The following is a 20,329-nucleotide window of genomic DNA, read 5'->3' on the forward strand; positions in this document are numbered from 1 at the left end:
TAAAGGTGAATTAGGTAATATACACATAACAATAATGTGGGTTTTTTTCTGATCGTAGAATTACGCTCTATTCCTTTAGGACTCCCAAAGATAAACAGAAGGTTCGAAAAGGGATCAGTAAATACTGTGTGAAAATGCGAACTAAAATAGAACATGCATATTTAAGGTCTTTCTAATCAAGCTTTACGACATCCCGATATGAATCTAATTAGAACGTACAATTATGAGATATGATTCATTAGTGTAAATAAGTTGTTATCGTGACAAACATATTATTTAGTTGACAACATAAACGCACCCCCATATTTTTACACTAAGACCTTGTACTCAAATGGATAGTTTAACATCGTTAAAAGTTATTTTCTTTTGCTTTGTTTTGTCTTTTCGAATATTTTTCTTCTCTCACAATTATTGGTAGCACACTTTCTGTAAAACATATACGACCTGATTCCTGACTGCTGTGCACACACACACACACACACACACACACACACACACACAATAAAAATCGAACATTTTCACGCAGGTCGTTATGACGTAATTGTATTGTTATACTATAACCCTCACGCATAGTAAATACCGTCTACCACTGAAATCTGACTTGGTCTTCATCTTTGCATTCTCTAAGTTCTCACCTTCTTCTATTAGAAACAACGTATGCCCTAGTAAACGCTAATGAGTAATTCTAACCGTTTTCCTATTTTGACGTTAGGATTTATCAAAATTGCACTTTCGTCTTTAAAACAAAAACATTTTATGCTGTAAAACTTCTTGTACAGAAATGTTGGACAGATGATGACACCATAGTTCAAGAAGTAGATATATTCCGTTTCGGTCAAAATTATGTCTTTACACAATTTACAGCATCACGTATAATCGTGCTATGAGACTGTTTCGTTATACTGAAATATACCATTTGCAACACCTTTATTTTTATTCATTATCATTTTAATGCATTATTTGAAATAAGTTATTTTGTGCTAATCCGATGTCAGATAAACATTGTTCACTAACCAAAGAACATGGAATTTGATGAAGTCGTAGTGTTAATTATTTCAATTTGATTTTGCCAGTTTTCAACTAACTATCTGATAGAACACACTATCTTTCCGAATACAATAAGGAACTCAGTCGCATAAGCAGCACAGAGCTCAAACTGCGAAATTAGTACTATTGGTCCTAGGAATTACTACATTGGAATGATGAAAATGAACCCAAGAAAAACTATGAAATCAACGAAGCAAACTTAAGCACTGTTGGACATCCAAACATGTCCGACAAAACTATTACCTATCCTTAAGCTGTCCATTTCAATATATAAATGTTTAAACATTTAAATACTTAGGCACTCCAGGAATAACAACAGCTGTTTCAGACATAACTCAAAGGAGGAAGTGTATCGATTACAAATGATCAATCACAAATTTATTTTTAATTATTTTGTGTCTTTTGTTTTTCCTCTGTTGTGTCTTTAAATTTTGTGCTTAAAATCATAGTAAACTGTCTAATACCATTTGATGGAATTAATCCGCTTTGAACTTTAGTAAACTGTCTAATACTATTTGATGGAATTAATCCGCTTTTAACTTTAACTTTACAAATCAGTGATGTTACTGCTAGAACGATAACTTCATAAACTAACTTTGATATTTAGCTGATCTTGCACTGGAAGAAGCTGATGTTTTTTTCTTCTTCTTCGATGTTTCTTTTCCATTTTATTTGATTCATTACCAGTTGCAGTGTATTTATTTTCAAGCAGTGCTTGTATTATAGGACTTCAAGAGGAAATGATGCTACTGTATTTTCTGTGAAATTCAATACATTTTCAAGTTGCTTTTCATCCTTTGGCATTTATTTTGTATTCTGTCTCCTCTTTAATTTTGGTTATCTCAATTAAATCAGACTTGGGTTTTTTGTGACTCTGGCAAAGAAGTAGTATAGTAATTATCTTCTTTTTGATCCATTTAAATATCGTAAAAACGACATGAGTGGGTGTAGATAATTTTATCATGCATTTCTTCTTATAATCTTGATAGTTACGAAGAACAAATTACGGATGAAAAAATTGACGATGGTTTTAATGGTAATTTATCAAATCAGGAATTTGAACTACGTCACAAACTCATCTATCTGCAACTTTCTGCATGACTACAAAGAATTTCTTTAAAATAAACAAAAGCTAACATAACTGATATACAATATTAATTGATTATGCATTATTTAAAATTTGATGTGAAACATGTATAACCGAATATCAGCAAAACTCAAGCAAGGAACTAAATGTTTAACATAATTTGATAAATCTCTAGGCAGACGTTTACAACATCTTTTAGAATCTAATATTGTATTAAGTAATCCAATAAGAGTTCCTAAGAAACGACAGATGCAGACAATTTTCAAAGATTAAACATATGGCTAGCAGGTCGGAAATGCAGAGACTATAGTAGATGATCACCATGAAAGAATTAAGTTAGAGGTCTTCCACCGGCGGAGGGATGTTTTTATGCTAAGATAGAGAAAAGCACATTATTAGGAGTTAAGTAGATTGTGTTAGAGTTGCTGAATCGGTGAGAGAAAACATGGAGTCAGACATGTATGACAAATATAGAAAATATCAGAAAGATATCACGTAGAAACAGATGCAACCCAGAAAGTAATATTGAAAGAATTGTTGGAAAGTGTTCAAAAGAGCAAACAAAAGCAGATCTCGTGAGTAACGTTAAAGACAACATTGAAAAGAAAATTTCCATTCAGTCAAAAGAGTAAGAGGTCACAATTGCCATGCTTACTACAGCTAGATTTCATTGCTTCAATTCTTGCTGTTTCCTACACAAATTTTGTAAAATGTTAACAGAGGTGTTTGATGAACAAGTGTTGTGGTTGTGGTAACTATAAAGGCAGTAGAGGGTCATTTGGGGAAAAGGTTAAACAAGTGATGAAAGATATTTCCAACTATTTGTTTCGAGCTTTCAAAGAAAAGAATAGCGTCACTGTTTGGGGTCAGCGGCAGTATTATAAACTAACACTTGGAAAGGTGTTTCTTTCTCTGCTCGTCTATTTTTGTTTATTATAACATTTATACTTTAAAATCTTCTCTATAAAAAATGCGTAGGTATCTCTTGACAAGACAAATTTGAGTCTTAAAATTCTAGCATTCGCCTAACATTGTAGTTTGACTTTCCAGATGTACCAATGTAGCAAGTGATCCGTAACAGTGAGCGCTTTAGACCACTCGGTCACTCGGAGCCCCCTATTAACTTCAGATAATAAACAAACTCACAATTGTTTATCTAAATGTTAAAAGTCAACATAATGATATGCAACTCTGCATTGTATGGAATTTGATTATTCCTTAATTATTTCACAATATAAGCTTATTTATCTGATTGGTGGCTTTATATATAATTGCTGCAAAATAATTATAAATAAGGCAATATAATTACGAGGCAATCATTTAGGAAATATACTTTAATTACTTGAGATTAAATAATTGTGACTTATTGTGCAATTTTCGTCCATTAAAGAAAAACTAAACATCGATTATTGAGACAATAAAGCATGGCTTCAGACGAAATTGTATTTAGAGCGGACATTCTTTCTTGCTTATAACAACATTCATACTTTGACGATCTGACAGTTACATGACAATATGCTGCCTGCACCCCCTTTTTATAGGCTCCTGTTGACATCACATGACCTCAATTGGCCAATCGACACTTGTTCATAGCATGGCTCTCTGTGCTGGTACACAGAATAATGCACTTGGACACAGTACATAATTCGGATGCCCTCTCATTGTTCGTGGTATGCATATTTACTATTAGTGTTATTTGCATATTTATACCTGTTATTAAGTGAAAATAACAACATGGACAATGAATTTGATGTTAATTGGGAGAGAATGCAATCATGATTTTCATGTGGGTATATTTTTGGGATAAAGTAAGGCACAAATATACACTATATATGTTTTTCTATCATCTGTTTAATTAAATAAATGACTACAATGGTAGGAAACCGTTAGTAATAAAGAAAAGACAATACAAACATATGTTATCGCCAAGCTAACACCAATTGAAAAATCCTACGATTCGCTTGAATTGTATCAAAGTCCGAGCAAATACAATCCTAATTATATAGACAACCAATGCTGAACAATTTAATTGCATTTACAATTTTGAATGTAAAATGCAGTTGGATAGATGTTTTTGGGATCAATCGTCCCTTTTACTGGCTTACCATATTATTGATTTACACAGTCTTAACCAGTCAACCTATATTATTGTACAAACTTTATAAGTACAGGGGCGACTGTTTCTATCGTTTTATACCTTTTTTTAAAAGCACAATACGGTCAATGTATTTGTTTTACGGATCGTTTATTGTCTAGATACTGCAATCGTTTTACGAACGCCTCCTTGGTCGGCCATATATAGTACTTGATAGTTGTTTTATCTATCTCTGATTATATTTTATGTGTATTTATTTACGACTAACTCAGTGATAAAAACTGAGATGTCGGCTGCCTAGAAAAGAAATAACAGTTTTGGTTTTATTTTAGTTTTCCCTTATCTTTTCAGTAATGGATGCTGTATACAATTCAGTGGATGATCTAGGTAGCTTAGAAAAGAGACTTTAATATAATATGCCCAGTAACATCAACAATGTATAGGGCTTCAGAGCTCTCCCTGGTTGGTCGTATGTAGCTCTTAAATTCGTAATAAACGCGTGGTTTTTCGTGCATTACTAAAAAGGTGATATTTAAAGATCAACCACGATTGTTTCATTTCCATTTTAATATTCCTCTATCCTCTCTACCCCTCTCTCCATTTTAAAATCCGATCGTTTGCATTTTTTTAATTTATATTGTTCGGGAAAATAACCTTCTGCAAGCAAATCGTCCATCTGCAGAAGATATGCTAAGTAAGGAGATTTAAGCACAACGATCAGTTCATTCAAGAAATGCTGGCATTAAACATCTGCAGTCTGATATTGAATGACAAATTAATCCTCGATCTCGTCTTTGTAATTCAAATTCAAAGGTTTTGTATTGCAAATCCATCATATTTATTTATGAAAGACTTTAAATCAAGTAATTTGCTGTGCATTGCATGAAATGCAGTACACAAATGATCTTCGCAGTCATGATTATATCGACTTCTGAGTGCACGATTGCTAGCTAGCTAGTTGTGCTGCTGCTTTCGTAATTAGATGCACGCATGCACGTATGTATGCATGTATGTATGTATGTATGTATGTATGTATGTATGTATGTATGTATGTATGTATGTATGTATGTGTGTGTGTGTGTGTGTGTGCGTGCGTGCGTGAGTGAGTGCGTGCATATATGTATGTATGTCCGCACGTACACATGCATGTACGTACGTATGTACGTATGTACGTTTGAATGTATGTATGTATGTATGTATGTATGTATGTATGTATGCACATTCGTATGTTTTTTATGTCTATATTTTTTGTCAATTTAATTTACATTTATAGGTTACTGTATTTGTATGGAAAAATATGATCGAGTTTTGTTTCGGATGGATACTGCACGACCATTGGGAGTGAAGTATTCATCCGAGAAAATGAGTTCATATTTTCCCATGCAAATGCAGTAACCTTTTAATTATATACTCATTTGCTTATACACTACAAGAAACAAAGTGATTGCATTTATGCTGTATTCCAAAATACATACACAACCGTAGATTCATCAATACACAATAATAATATTATTGCTCACCGCCCAGCGTTCTTTGAACTTAGTAGAGCGCTCGAGATCAGTTTCAAAAAGCGTTGTCGTTTTGATCTACTTAAAACTGAAATTTAGAGTCATATTGTGAATGAATGCACATTGAAACAGCTTTATCGGTTGGTCTGCAATGAATGGCGTTTGCTTGCTTGGTTTGTTTTTGGTTGATGCTACTCAATTCCGCTGATTATGGACTGGATTTATTAGCTGTATCAGTTCCACACAGATCACATGTGTCTGTTATTTGAGCAGGGAGGGACGCGTCATCACACAAAAGCATATGTGTTTATGTTCTGTCATTCAATGTTTAGAATCATAGTGAATAAAAAATGAACTTTGCAATTCAAAAATACGCTATGGAATATCACGTTCATTTAATTTTGAGTGCAGTAAGGAGAATGTTATTGCAGTTGGAAATGTAGTGAAAATTACAGTACAATTTCGAAATGTGAATTGAAGCTTTGAAACCCATGACACTGCTCATGTAATTCGGATTTGCAGAACTAAGAAAGCGCATTCTGAGGAAATTCAAGATGCAAACATGTTAAGTCTAATTTCGCCATTCTTATTACCGGGTAACGAAGACATATTAATTCTTGTCACTTGCTTGCTCTTTGTAGGGACCCCACCTATGGTATGACCTGTATGTCGTCTATCGCTAGGCTAACTGCGAAACATGTTATCAACAAAATTAACGCGGAATATTGCAATGCAGCTGGTCTGTGACTGTCCATTCAGCCAGCGGAAATAAGATTTCTTCGTTGGCTTGGCTTATTGACTCTGAGGCCCTAACGTTTCTACCAAAACCTTCAGTTGTAATTTATCCCCGAATTTAGTTCTTTCACTTATAAAATGGTCTCTTATATATATGCGATAGCCCTTGCCCTCGGTATGCTTTTCTATGCTATTTTTATATACCCTAGAGAGCACTGGTCTTAGTCTGAACCATTCAATTAACGAAATGTTACGAATATTTCTCCTAAATAACTGTTAAATAACGCGTCTCTCACGTTTATTATGGACATTGCTAATATCACGACGTTGATTCATTTCCTCTTTGAAAGTTTTATTTGTGACTCGTCCACATTCTTCATTTTATCATCTCTACTTTCAAATTGACGAAACAGCTGCTTTAGTTCATGCACAAGCAAATCTAATAAACTAAAACTTTCAGTGTCTACTACATGGGTGTTCATGGTTTGTTTACAAGTAGTTCCTAATACACTAACTATTTTTGGCACATGTGTCGTGCACATGCCTGCAATATCAAGGCGTTCAGTATCGTAAAATACTGCACGTTTCTGACAATGTAAAGTTAACCGAGGAAAAAGCAATATATATTAAGTATCTATCTCTTACTCTCCATTTACAGTAAGTCTATATACTTCACAAAGTTTGTGGACACTATAAATAAATTTAAAACTAAACAAGCTGCATAAATCAAACATTTAGAGATGTAATAACTACTATTTCTAATTTAATCTTCTGAAAATGACATATCTTATTTTATACATTTGAGAAGTTCATTAAGTTTACACAGCATTGCACTGTACAGCTTAAATTAGGTATTTTCCAGAGTTAAATTGGCTTACTTTTGATATAATTAAGAGCGGAAAAATAACCACTAACTTCAAGTAGTTTATTAAATTATGGCGTCACTGAATTGTAACCTCTCTCTAGTAACACCACGCAGTGAAACCCATGGAAAAAAGTGACGTCGGAAGGATTATAGGAAAATGGATCATTGTGCAATATTGCACAAATCTTGGAAAATTGGCAAAAGATGCTAAGAAAGTCTTCTGTTGTGTTGGTTCACAATACAAGAGAGATTTCCGGAAGAACGACTGCCATTTGGCGATAATGACAGAATTGAAAAGTCAAGAGAAACTACCGATAAGATCAACACAGCCTTAGAGAGGTCAAGATAAGCTACTGACGAGGCAAACATACATCAGTGAAGTCAAGATAAGCTACTGACGAGGCAAATATAACATCAGTGAAGTCAAGATAAGCTACTGACGAGGCAAACATAACATCAGTGAAGTCAAGATAAGCTACTGACGAGGCAAACATAACATCAGTGAAGTCAAGATAAGCTACTGACGAGGCAAACATAACATCAGTGAAGTCAAGATAAGCTACTGACGAGGCAAACATAACATCAGTGAAGTCAAGATAAGCTACTGACGAGGCAAACATAACATCAGTGAAGTCAAGATAAGCTACTGACGAGGCAAACATAACATCAGTGAAGTCAAGATAAGCTACTGACGAGGCAAACATAACATCAGTGAAGTCAAGATAAGCTACTGACGAGGCAAACATAACATCAGTGAAGTCAAGATAAGCTACTGACGAGGCAAACATAACATCAGTGAAGTCAAGATAAGCTACTGACGAGGCAAACATAACATCAGTGAAGTCAAGATAATCTACTGACGAGGCAAACATAACATCAGTGAAGTCAAGAGATGCCACTGATAAGATCAACACAGACTTATAGAAGTCAAGAGAAGCTACTGACAAGATTAGCATAGCTTTAGTGAAGCCAGGTAAAAGAGAAGGCAATCATGAGATCAGCATACCTTTAATTAAGACAAAAGAAGCCACTACGTAAACATAACCTAAGCGAAGGTTAATGCCAGCATAACCTTGGTGAGGTCAGTATATGCAACTAATACGATCAACATTACCTTAGTGAAGTCATGATAACTATTGATACGATCTATATAACAGTAATTAAATAAGATCAATATAAGATCAAAAACAACTAATAAGATAAACATAGCCTATTGCCACGATCAATATAGCAGTAATTAAATGATATCAACATAAGATCAGAAGGAACTAATAAGATCAACACAGCCTAAGTGGAGTCATGATAAGCTTTTGAAAAGATCAATGAAGCAGTAATTACATGGGATCAGCATAAGATCAGAAGCAACTAATAAGGTCAACCTAGCCTAAGTGAAGTCCTGAGAAGATACGTCACCGACAAGAGAAAACACTGACATGATCAACATATAATTAGTTCAGCCAAAAGAAGCCACTCATAGGATCAACATAGCCTTAGCGAATTGAAGACAAGCGACTGAACAGATGAGAAGATCAGCCTAAAGTCAAGAAAAAACACTTATAGGATCAGCAAATCAAGCTAATCCACTAATGAGATAAGCATGGCCGTAGTTAAGATCAATAATCAAGTGGAACCACTGAGGAGATCAACAGAACCCATTTTCAAGGCAAGAGAGGCCACTGAGGAAATCAACATATTATTAATGAAGTCAAGAGAAAGCACTTACAAGATCGACATAGCCTTAGTGAGGTCAGATGAAACCCTTGATAAGATCAACGTGTCCTTAGTGAGGTCAGATAAAACCCTTGATAAGATCAACGTGGCCTTAGTGAGGTCAGATGAAACCCTTGATAAGATCAACCTGTCCTTAGTGAGGTCAGATGAAACCCTTGATAAGATCAACATGGCCTTAGTGAAGTCAGATGAAACCCTTGATAAGATCAACATGGCCTTAGTGAGGTCAGATGAAACCCTTGATAAGATCAACATGGCCTTAGTGAGGTCAGATGAAACCCTTGATAAGATCAACATGGCCTTAGTGAGGTCAAATGAAACCCTTGATAAGATCAACGTGGCCTTAGTGAGGTCAAATGAAACCCTTGATAAGATCAACATGGCCATAGTGAGGTCAAATGAAACCCTTGATAAGATCAACATGGCCTTAGTGAGGTCAGATGAAACCCTTGATAAGATCAACGTGGCCTTAGTGAAGTCAGATGAAACCCTTGATAAGATCAACGTGGCCTTAGTGAGGTCAAATGAAACCCTTGATACGATCAACATGGCGTTAGTGAGGTCAGATGAAACCCTTGATAAGATCAACATGGCCTTAGTGAGGTCAAATGAAACCCTTGATAAGATCAACATGGCCTTAGTGAGGTCAGATGAAACCCTTGATAAGATCAACATGGCCTTAGCGAAGCTAAGAGAAGCCACTGAAAAGATGATGACAGCCATAGTTCAGTTAGAGGAAATACTGACAAAATCAACTTACCATTAGTGAAGTAAACAGAAGTCTTTGCTAAGATCAAGATAGCCTTAATAGAATCAAGATAAGGGGCCCCGAGTGGCCGAGTGGTCTAAAGCGCTCACCGTTCCGGATCACTGCCATCTCACCTCTGTCTGCGTGGGTTCTAGTCCAAGGCTCGGCTAGCGTGGGTATGCGGGAAAGCCTGCCAGTAGCTTTGTCGTGGGTCGGTGGTTCTTCACTGGATTTTCCAGGGCTCTTCCTCCACCATTAATACTGGCCGCCATGTATAGCCTATCTTGTGCTGAAAAATGGCGTTAAACCCAAGAACAACAACAACAGAATCAAGATAAGCCACTAACAAAGATCAACGCCTGGAGAAGCCTATGGGAAGATCAGCGTGGAAAACTCAAAATAAGTCACTGACAAGACTAACAAAGCATCGGAAGCCGCGGATGAGATCAAAGCAGCCTAAATGTAGCCAAGAGAAACCAATAACGAAAACATCATATGTTTGGCGAAGATAAGAGAAACTAATACCATGACCAGCATAGCCTAAGTGAAGCCAAGATAAGCTCATATATATATATATATATATATATATATATATATATATATATATATATATATATATATATATATATATATATATATATATATATGGCTAGATAACAAACTTAGCAGTGCAAATATAACCCACTGAAAGATCAGCATGGCCTTAGTGAAGTAAATATATCACACTGAACAGATCTGCAAAGCCTTAGTGAAATAAACATATCCACCTGATAAGATCGGCACAGCCTTTGTGAAGTCAAGAGAAGCCACTGACAAAATCAACGAATCCTTAGTACAGACAGAAGCAGCCACCGTCAAGATCAACTTAGTCTTAGCAAGATCAAAATATACTTAGATAAATCACAGTAAGCCACTGATGAAATCAATATAATCTTAGTGAAGTCAAGAGAAATCAATCACAAGATCAACATGACTTTAGTAATGTGAGGTAGTGCCTATGTATTTTGTTACCCTTTAAACTGATTTATTTGACATCTTGCTCGATGACACACGGTATGCACGCTGTAGCACATCTGTTTGTTTTATAAACACGCCAAAAACAAAACTTGCTGCATGTCGTATCAGATCCGCTGAATAGATTTAAAATGTACAGTACATTTTACGTATGAAAATGTTACTTAATGTCATTTATGGTCACTCTACTCAGTTCATTAAAAAAATGCTGACATTAAGCATCTGCAATCTGATTTGAATGACAAATTAATCCTCGACTTCGTCTTTGTTTGGCATTACAATTCCATCATGTTTATTTATGAAAGATATTAAATCAAGTAATTAGCTGTGCATTGCATTAAATGCAGTATACAAGTGATCTTAGCATTCATGCTTATATTGGCCTCTGAGTGCTTGCTGGTTAGCTGTGTTGCTGATTCGTAACTAGATACACGCATGCACGTATGTATGTATGTATGTATGTATGTATGTATGTATGTATGTATGTATGTATGTATCTTTTATCAATTTAATTTACATGTATAAGTTACTGCAAAAAAAATATACATAGTGTTACTCCTGTACTCAAAACAACACCTACCGACGTGAGTAAGCACTACCCAACTGCGCAATACCAACATAGGCAACAGAAAAGCCAGACTTGAAATGCAAGCCTGTAATGGGTGGGAACAGAAACATCAACATAATGCATGGCATGGTTATCGAGGCAGGCTCGAACGTTATACAAGGCCTTGGAAAAGTGACACTTCGATCATACAACAGTACGCACATGACAGACGTGGCGTACCCAACTATAATTATAACCATTAGGTATGTACATCTAGGTACAATGATTATTATACATATACCTCAATCAATAATAAGTATCATGTTTTGGGAGATATTTGTTCCGACTGTCTCTCTGTCCAAAGTACTAATTCTAATTGTATATGCCAAGGTTATGAGGTCTCTTCCTAGGATTCGGGAATAATTAATAAATCTGTCTTCATTCCTATAACGACTGAGAAAAATATAAACTGTACATCCTTTGGTCTGAAAAAGAAAGGTTTGCAACTTATCAATATCAATGTAAGACACATCTTACCAAAGATCGATGAACTAAGACTAACGATACAAAATGAACCCATCCTTGCAGTAATTGGACTATGAGAAACGTTTCTAGATTGTAATGTAACTGACAGTGCTATCTCTATTAGCAACTTTTCTTTGGAAAGACGAGATCGACCACAAGGCATAGGAGGAGGGACAGTCATGTACGTTTCAAATAACTTAACATACAAGAGAAGAACAGATTTTGAAAATTCTACTATCGAATCAATATGGATCGAGTTAAGTTTCCTCAATAGTAAATAAATCTATATCTGCTCAGCATACAGACCCCCAAACTCCCTCTCCTCATGGACTGACCAACTTGAACATGAGTTAGAGGCTGCTTTATCTTCCAACAATGAAGTAATTATCATGGGAGACTTTAATATTGACTTCCTCTCTGATACTAACACTAAATGGCTACATATGATACAACTACACGACCTTACACAGGTAATACACGCTCCAACAAGAGTAACAGCCTGTACTTCTACTCTGATCGACCACATCTACACTACCCATCCTACCAATCTCTACGAGATAAACGTACCATGTTTCCCTATTAGTGATCACTATCCTATATGTGGAACTCGTAAGCAACAGAGCGCAAAGAAAAACAACTTACACTCCTACATGCAATACAGATATTTCAAAAACTTTGCTGAAAATGAATTTCTCACCGAACTATCAAAAAACATTAACACAATATATTTCCCCAAAATAGACCCAGATTATGACTTGTTTATCTGGAATCACTGTTTTCTTACTATCCTAAATAAACTCGCCCCCATACGCATCAAAAGAATTAAACGATCAAAACAACCAGAATGGTATACTAATAAGATCGCAGAGGCACAACGCAAACGAAACTACTACCATAAATATAAAAACTTTAAAAACTATCGTTTGTGGCGGAACAAAGTCAAATCAATCATTGTAAAACACAAACGCTCCTTTTTCAAAGAAGCCATCACATCAAACTCCGATAACAGATCTATCTGGAATCACTTACGAAATCTAACTTCAACGAAACCTGCGCCTCTAGCTCCATGTGAAATTATAGTTGATGGCACTAATTATACTGATGAGCTCGATATTGCAAACCAGCTGAACCATTTGTTTACCAATATCTCCCAAACGCTTGATAGGTCTAATAATACAGAGCCTAATTTAGACAAACTTACTAAATTCGTGAATGAAAGGGTACCCGATCATGTTAGTTTCAACATTCCCTTAATAACAATAAATGACACTTTTGATATTCTAAATAAACTCGACACAAACAAATCAGCTGGTCTAGATGGAATTCACCCGACAACTCTAAAAATGTCGGCTTTATTAATCTCAGAGTCGTTGAAAGAAATAATTAACTATAGTATCACTTCCTGTCAATTCCCGGAGTCATTGAAGTTAGCAATAGTATTCGCAATTTATAAGGGAAATGAAAAGAATGACCCATCCAACTATCGACCCATATCTGTTCTATCCGTACTTTTAAAAATGATTGAAAAACATATCAGCAAGTATATTTTCAGATATCTTGACAAGTACCAACTCCTCTATAGATCACAGTCAGGTTTTCGAAAGAATCATTCATGTCAGACTGCAATGACAAAACTTATAGACCAATGGCTACTAGCAGTAGAATCAAGCGAACTTACTGGCGCAATCTTCATTGATTTTAAAAAAGCATTCGATTTGGTTGACCATTCGGTGCTCATTAAAAACTTTCAGCCTACAAGTTTTCTCCAAACTCAGTTGCCTGGTTCACGTCGTATCTCACAAACAGACACCAGGTTGTTTGCACGTGTAAATATATATCCGAACAAAGTCGTATCTTAAGTGGTGTTCCTCAAGGATCTATATTAGGGCCTCTTCTTTTTCTACTATTTATCAATGACTTAGCCTTGTATCCAACGCACGCTAACACAGATCTTTTCGCTGACGATTCTACATTGCATTTATCTGGTAAATCTCTAGATTCCATTAAAAATAATCTTCAAATCGACCTCAACAATATATCAGTTTGCTGTCATCAAAACAAAATGCATATTAACATCTCTAAAACGAAATGTATGACAATTGGAACAAGGCAGCGTCTATCTACTAACATGGATTTACTTCTAACTCAAAATGGCTTAGACGTATCTATTGTCAAAAATCAAAAACTTCTTGGTATCTACATTGATCAACACCTTAGCTGGAATGCGCATATCGATCACCTATGTGCAATGGTAGTCAAAAGAATAACTCTGTTAAAATTGCTTTGAAAATTTCTACATACACAATCACTTGAAATTTATTTTTCGGGTTATATACTACCACTGATAGATTACGGCTGTACCATATGGGGAAACACATCAAATTATAATCTATCCAGAATTGATAGACTCCAGAAAAGGGCAGCCCGAATAATACTGAAACTTCCTGTTATGACTCCCTCAAATGTTTTGTTTTCACGTCTGCAATGGCTACCTATACAAAAACGTATTCTTTATTTTAAAGGAATCATGACATACAAGTCTTTAAACGGTCTTTCTCCAGATTATATCTCTAACATAATTGAACTAAGATCATCGAACACTGAGCGTAACCTCCGATCAACGACTAAGAACGATCTCCAGATTCCTTGGTCGAAAACCAATCATTACAAAAGGTCATTTACTGTATCAGCACCTACTGTATGGAATTCCTTACAAATGACGATACGTAATTCAACTTCCCTTGCTTCTATTAAAATATCATTAAAGAAATTCTTTCTAGACCAGCTGAAATGACATTAAAAGATCTGAATAGGAAACTTTATAATCATATCCATAATTTCCCAGTATAGTCACACGTAGTCATTCATATTAAATATGTACGAATGAGTGTGCGACGATACCTGTTTATGTGCATGGTCTTCTATTTTTATTTTGTGTATAAAAAACTTTCTTTCTTATTTTGTTTTTAATTTTTTTTTTAACATAGCCGATTACAAAAACTGAGGACCATATGGCAGATGGGTCAGCCATGACCAAATGTGTTATCCTCGTTAAAGATAGTTGTTTATTATTATTATTATTATTATTATTATTATTATTATTATTATTATTATTTGTATGGAAAAATATGATCGAGATTTTTCTTCTGATGGATACTGCACGACCATTGGGAGTAAAGTATTCATCCGAGAAAACGAGTTCATATTTTCCCATACAAATGTAGTAGCCTTTTAAGTATAGCAGCATAGCCTTTGTGAAGTAAATATATCCCAGTGAAAAGATCAACATAGTCTTAGCGAAGTAAATATATCACACTGAAAAGATCTGCAAAGCATAGTGAAGTAAATATATCACACTGAAAAGAACTGCAAAGCCTTAGTGAAATAAACATATCCACCTGATAAGATCGGCACAGAAACTGTGAAGTCAAGAGAAGCCACTGACAAAATCAACGAAGCCTTAGTACAGGCAGAAGCATCCATCGTCAAGTTCAACTTAGTCTTAGCAAAGTCAAGATATTTATGCTGACAAGATGAAAATATACTTAGATAAATCACAGTAAGCCACTGATGAAATCAATATAATCTTAGCGAAGTCAAGAGAAATCAATCACAAGATCAACATGACTATAGTAATGTCTTTAGAAGCCACTGAAAAGATTAACATTACCTTCGTAAAGTCAAGCGAAACCACTAACAAGATTGACATAGCCTTAGTCATGTCAAGAGAAGCTACCGAAAAGATCAATATACTCTTAGTTAAATCAAGGGAAGCATTGACAAGATCAGCATAGCCTGAGAAGATCAAGAGAATGCATTGACAAGCTCAGCATAGTCGGAGAAGATCAAGAGAATGCATTGACAAGATCAGCATAGCCTGAGCAGATCAGGAGAATGCATTGACAAGCTCAGCATAGCCTAAGAAGATCAAGAGAATGCAACTACAAGATCAAAATAGCTGAAGAGAAGTTCAAAGCATCACATGAATCAACATTTGAAACTGTGAGCAAATTTGAAAACTGGATACAGAACGGTTGAGAGAATCATAGAAAAAGTGAAAATGAGTAGAGCTGGCAGACTGATCTAAATCTGTCAACCAGTTTAATCCAGCGTGTCCTGAACATCATAAGACAGATATTCACAACCAGACAATAAAGAAATAGATCTAGATCGTAAGCTAAATGTAATATATATTCCTAAATTGAATTATTTTAAATTTGATTATGCTTTGTTAGGTATGGACTTTTTTAATACTGGGGTAGTGCCTGTGCATCTTTGTTATCCTTTTAACTGATTTATTTGACATCTTGCTCAATGACACACGGTATGCACGCTGTAGTACATCTGTTTGTTTTATAAACACGCCAAAACAAAACTTGCTGCATGTCGTATCAGATCCGCTGAATAGATTTAAAATGTACAGTACATTTTATGTATAAAAATGTTACTTAATGTCATTTATGGTCACTTAACTCGTACAAAACTATTACTTGACCTAATTTTGAACGAGGCTAAAATAATTCCATGACCCATTTAATGAAAGCTGTCTTGAAAAGTGGCGCATGTGAAAATCGACCCGAGTGAAACACACGACGGAGCGTTTATAGTGTCATTTTTTAACAATGTTCACCTTTAAGGATGCCTAATTAGTTTAATACATTTTATCGCAAAAGACGCAGACTCCCATAATCACCAAATAATCACAAAATTGTAGCAAAGCTTTAAACGGAGACGCAGATACAAATAGCACACACACACACACTAGCTAGGTTTATTGTAATAGGATCATCCCCTTCGAAGGGGGCCGAGATGTCAAAAGCGCTCACCGATACTGATCATTGCTATCTCGCCTTTGTCCGCTTGGGTTCGAATCTCGGGCTCGGCCAGTGTGAGTATGTGAGAAATCTTGCCAATAGCATCCAGCGGCTCGGTGGTTGTTGGGTTCTTCCTCCACTAGTTACACTGGCCGTCATGTATCGTATGCTGAAAAAAATGTCGTTAAACCCAAAACAGCAAATATTTTCGAGTGTGTATTTGTTGTTACGACCTTTAGTCCCACCCACCCACCCATTACTTTGCAAGAGCAAAGCTTTCCCTTTACCAGGGAGAATCGCGTTTTTCAACATACAAAATGATCAATTTCGAGCGAGTATGAGTTGCGCCAGATATAAACGTCGGTTTGTTTGAACTTTATTTTAGAAAAGGCTTTCTTATTTATATACATATGTTATAAACGATTCACGAAAAAAATAACACTGAAGGAAATAATAGGCCTCGGTAATTCGATAGGTAAAATAAAAGTTTGGTTTACCATTTATATGGATTCGACCCCTCCCATTCCAAAAATTATCAACGATTGTAGGCATTCCAAACCTAAATTCGAATGAACATTTATATAAGTATTTTTTTCCCCTCTAATTTGCGCCTGATTGTTCTATGCAACATGCATGCTGTGTCGAACACCAATGCAGATATTACGAATCGCAAATCTGCTGTCACTAAACTGTCATCAACTAAAGACCCCTTGCAGAGACAATATTGCAGGTGACAGTTCAATATTCCATATAATATGCAGCTGAAGTGCACTTGAACGTGACGTTTGATATAAACTGTGCCAAGGTAATATAAATCTGGTAATTATACAATTTAGTAATAGTTAAAACTGCATCGTGATATTTTATAAGAAGAAATCCACTGGTATATATATATATATATATATATATATATATATATATATATATATATATATATATATATATATATATATATATAAGTCTGTGAAATAATCCAAAACCTTGCGAACTCGGAAGGGCAAAATGTAGGTCACTGTGATATGCTCCTCCCCGTGCAGAGTAGTATCAACAAGATGAACAAGTTCATCAAAAATCATGATTGTACATAAAAACAGTGTCAGAGATCTGATCAAAATATAAAACCTTAACGCATCCACTAGAGCGTGAAAAGTAGTCAACGTGACCTAATTTTGCTGTGGTTAGTAGTACCGTCTAAGATGAGACGCTCAAACCAAATTGTATTACTTTATCACATCAGTATCAAGAACACTGAGGAAAATCCTAAACAATGTAATCACTGGAGCATGTAAAACAGGTAACGATTACCTATATTTGCTCATGGTGAGCAGTTGCCTCTAAGACGAGGGAGTCCAATTTAAAATAGTTACTATACATACTACAGTGCCAATCGAACTGAGCTAAATACACAAAGATTGACGTCTACGTCAACAAAGACGATTATATATATATATATATATATATATATATATATATATATATATATATATATATATATATATATATATATGGTCTCGCATAATCTTCGCAGTCAAGACCAAAAACAAATGGAGTTATTCCCTTGTACTTTAGTCGAAAACTTGCAGCCTATAAGCTTCAAAAAAATTAAAATTGTTAAGGCCTTTTAACCCTCTAAGACCTTCAACCCTCCAAGGCTTTTGACCCTCAACAACGTACACTTTTGTAAGATGCAATATGCGTTATGTCGCTACCGTGCCTAACAATCTTATTAGAATGGTAAATTTTATTGTACATGTGTCGGAGCGTAATTTCTTTTGTAATGATCTTTACTGAGAATATTAAAACTAAAATTGACCACCACCACCCCAAGGAAAAAAACATAAAGGACGAATTTTGTCATTTTTGTCTCAAAATCAATTTTGCACAACGCAGCTGTTTTTGGTCTTAAAAGGTTACACACAGATGCATTATACATTTGTACAATGCCGGCTGACACTGTGTTTATGCCATCGAGTCCATAGTTTGGGCCATATTACAACATTCCGTTAATTAACTGATGGGGTCACCTAGGGCCAACAGCTGTTCATAGGGGCTCCATGTGGGGAATGTAAAGCATATCTAGACTGTCTGGAACGTTCAAAGCTCCTCAACAATCATTTCCTAATTTATCTGATTCCAGTTTTCCAATTTTTAAAGTGAAAATCAGTTCTATATTCGGAAATCAATTCAATTTATTTTATCAATATTCTCCTGACTGTATTGTGTTTAAGTACCTTCAAATGACGTCTAGATACAACTCTTGAAATCTGCAAAATAAGAAAAGGAAACAGGTTCTTTATTATACACTGAATATAGAATTCATGCATGCAAAATATAAGGCAAATGCTTATTTTATATGTCATTTTGTCGGATCACACCTTAAAATATTCAAGTAAGAAAAGTTTGGAGTATATTGTTTTCAGTAACAGTTTGGAGTATATTGTTTTGTTCGCTCAACTCAAACCACCAATAACAGCATGTAATCCCGAGTTTCATAAAACTAAACTTCTGAAAGAAAACCGACTTTAACCAAAACGTCATGCTAATGCATAAGCATGGTTATCTCAGTTCGTGCAATTCAGGAGTCAGGAAAATAAATAATGACTGAAGAACCATATTGGTTGAATGTCACACGTCATTCTGGAAACTTATATGTTCAACTTTTATGCATCATTAACAACTAGTAGTAAAAATATAACCATAAAAAGTGAATACGGTTACTGTTGCCATGAGCATGGTGATATTTTACAGCATGCCACCCGAGAAGTCGACTAACGGCTTAGAGTAAAATCTTGGACAGGCTTCGTGCCAAAAAACCGTTACGCTTTATCCCCTTTCCCACGAACTAAGGTATAACCAACGAAATGAACTCTTGGAGGTTAAGATGTGTAAATCTCTGACGGTTTATGTTTATGCTGCACTACAGATGAGATAAGGTGTGTGCCTATATATATATATATATAAATACATATGTATGTATGTATGTATGTATGTATGTATATATGTATGTATATGTATGTATGTATGTATATATATATATATATATATATATATATATATATATATATATATATATATATATATATATATATATGCATGCATACAAATATACATACATACATACAGACATACATATGCACACACACATACATATATACATACATACATAAATACATACATACATATGCACACACACATACATACATACATATGCACACACACATACATACATACATACATACATACATACATACATACATACATACATACATACATACATACATACACACACATACATATGCACACACACATACATACATACATACATACATACATACATACATACATACATATATACATGCATACATACATGCATGCATACATACATACATACATACATACATACATACATACATACATACATACATACATACATACATACATCCATCCATCCATCCATCCATCCATCCATACATACATACCTTATCCGGACACATGTAACCTCTTGTCTACATAACCAATTAATCAATACCTGTTTATACTGATTGTAATCAGTCTTCTACATGATGATATTGCAAACGTCCAAAGACTAGTCATAGTACGAGGCATTGGTGGG

The 20,329-nt window shown here is 35.1% G+C and overlaps 1 long non-coding RNA gene across 1 annotated transcript in view; it reads right to left on the minus strand.

Annotated features, from left to right (window-relative positions):
* The window catches only part of LOC149797922 (uncharacterized), a 36,815-nt gene extending 17,833 nt beyond the window's left edge, over positions 1–18,982 (minus strand). The window contains exon 1 of the long non-coding RNA XR_016421564.1: positions 18,948–18,982. This is a non-coding gene — a long non-coding RNA (uncharacterized LOC149797922). The remainder of the gene's footprint in view (positions 1–18,947) is intronic.
* Between the last annotated feature and the right edge of the window lie 1,347 nt (positions 18,983–20,329).

This window comes from Sinohyriopsis cumingii, chromosome 6, assembly GCF_028554795.1.
Source record: "Sinohyriopsis cumingii isolate HCF-2022 chromosome 6, ASM2855479v2, whole genome shotgun sequence".
NCBI lineage: Eukaryota > Metazoa > Mollusca > Bivalvia > Unionida > Unionidae > Sinohyriopsis > Sinohyriopsis cumingii.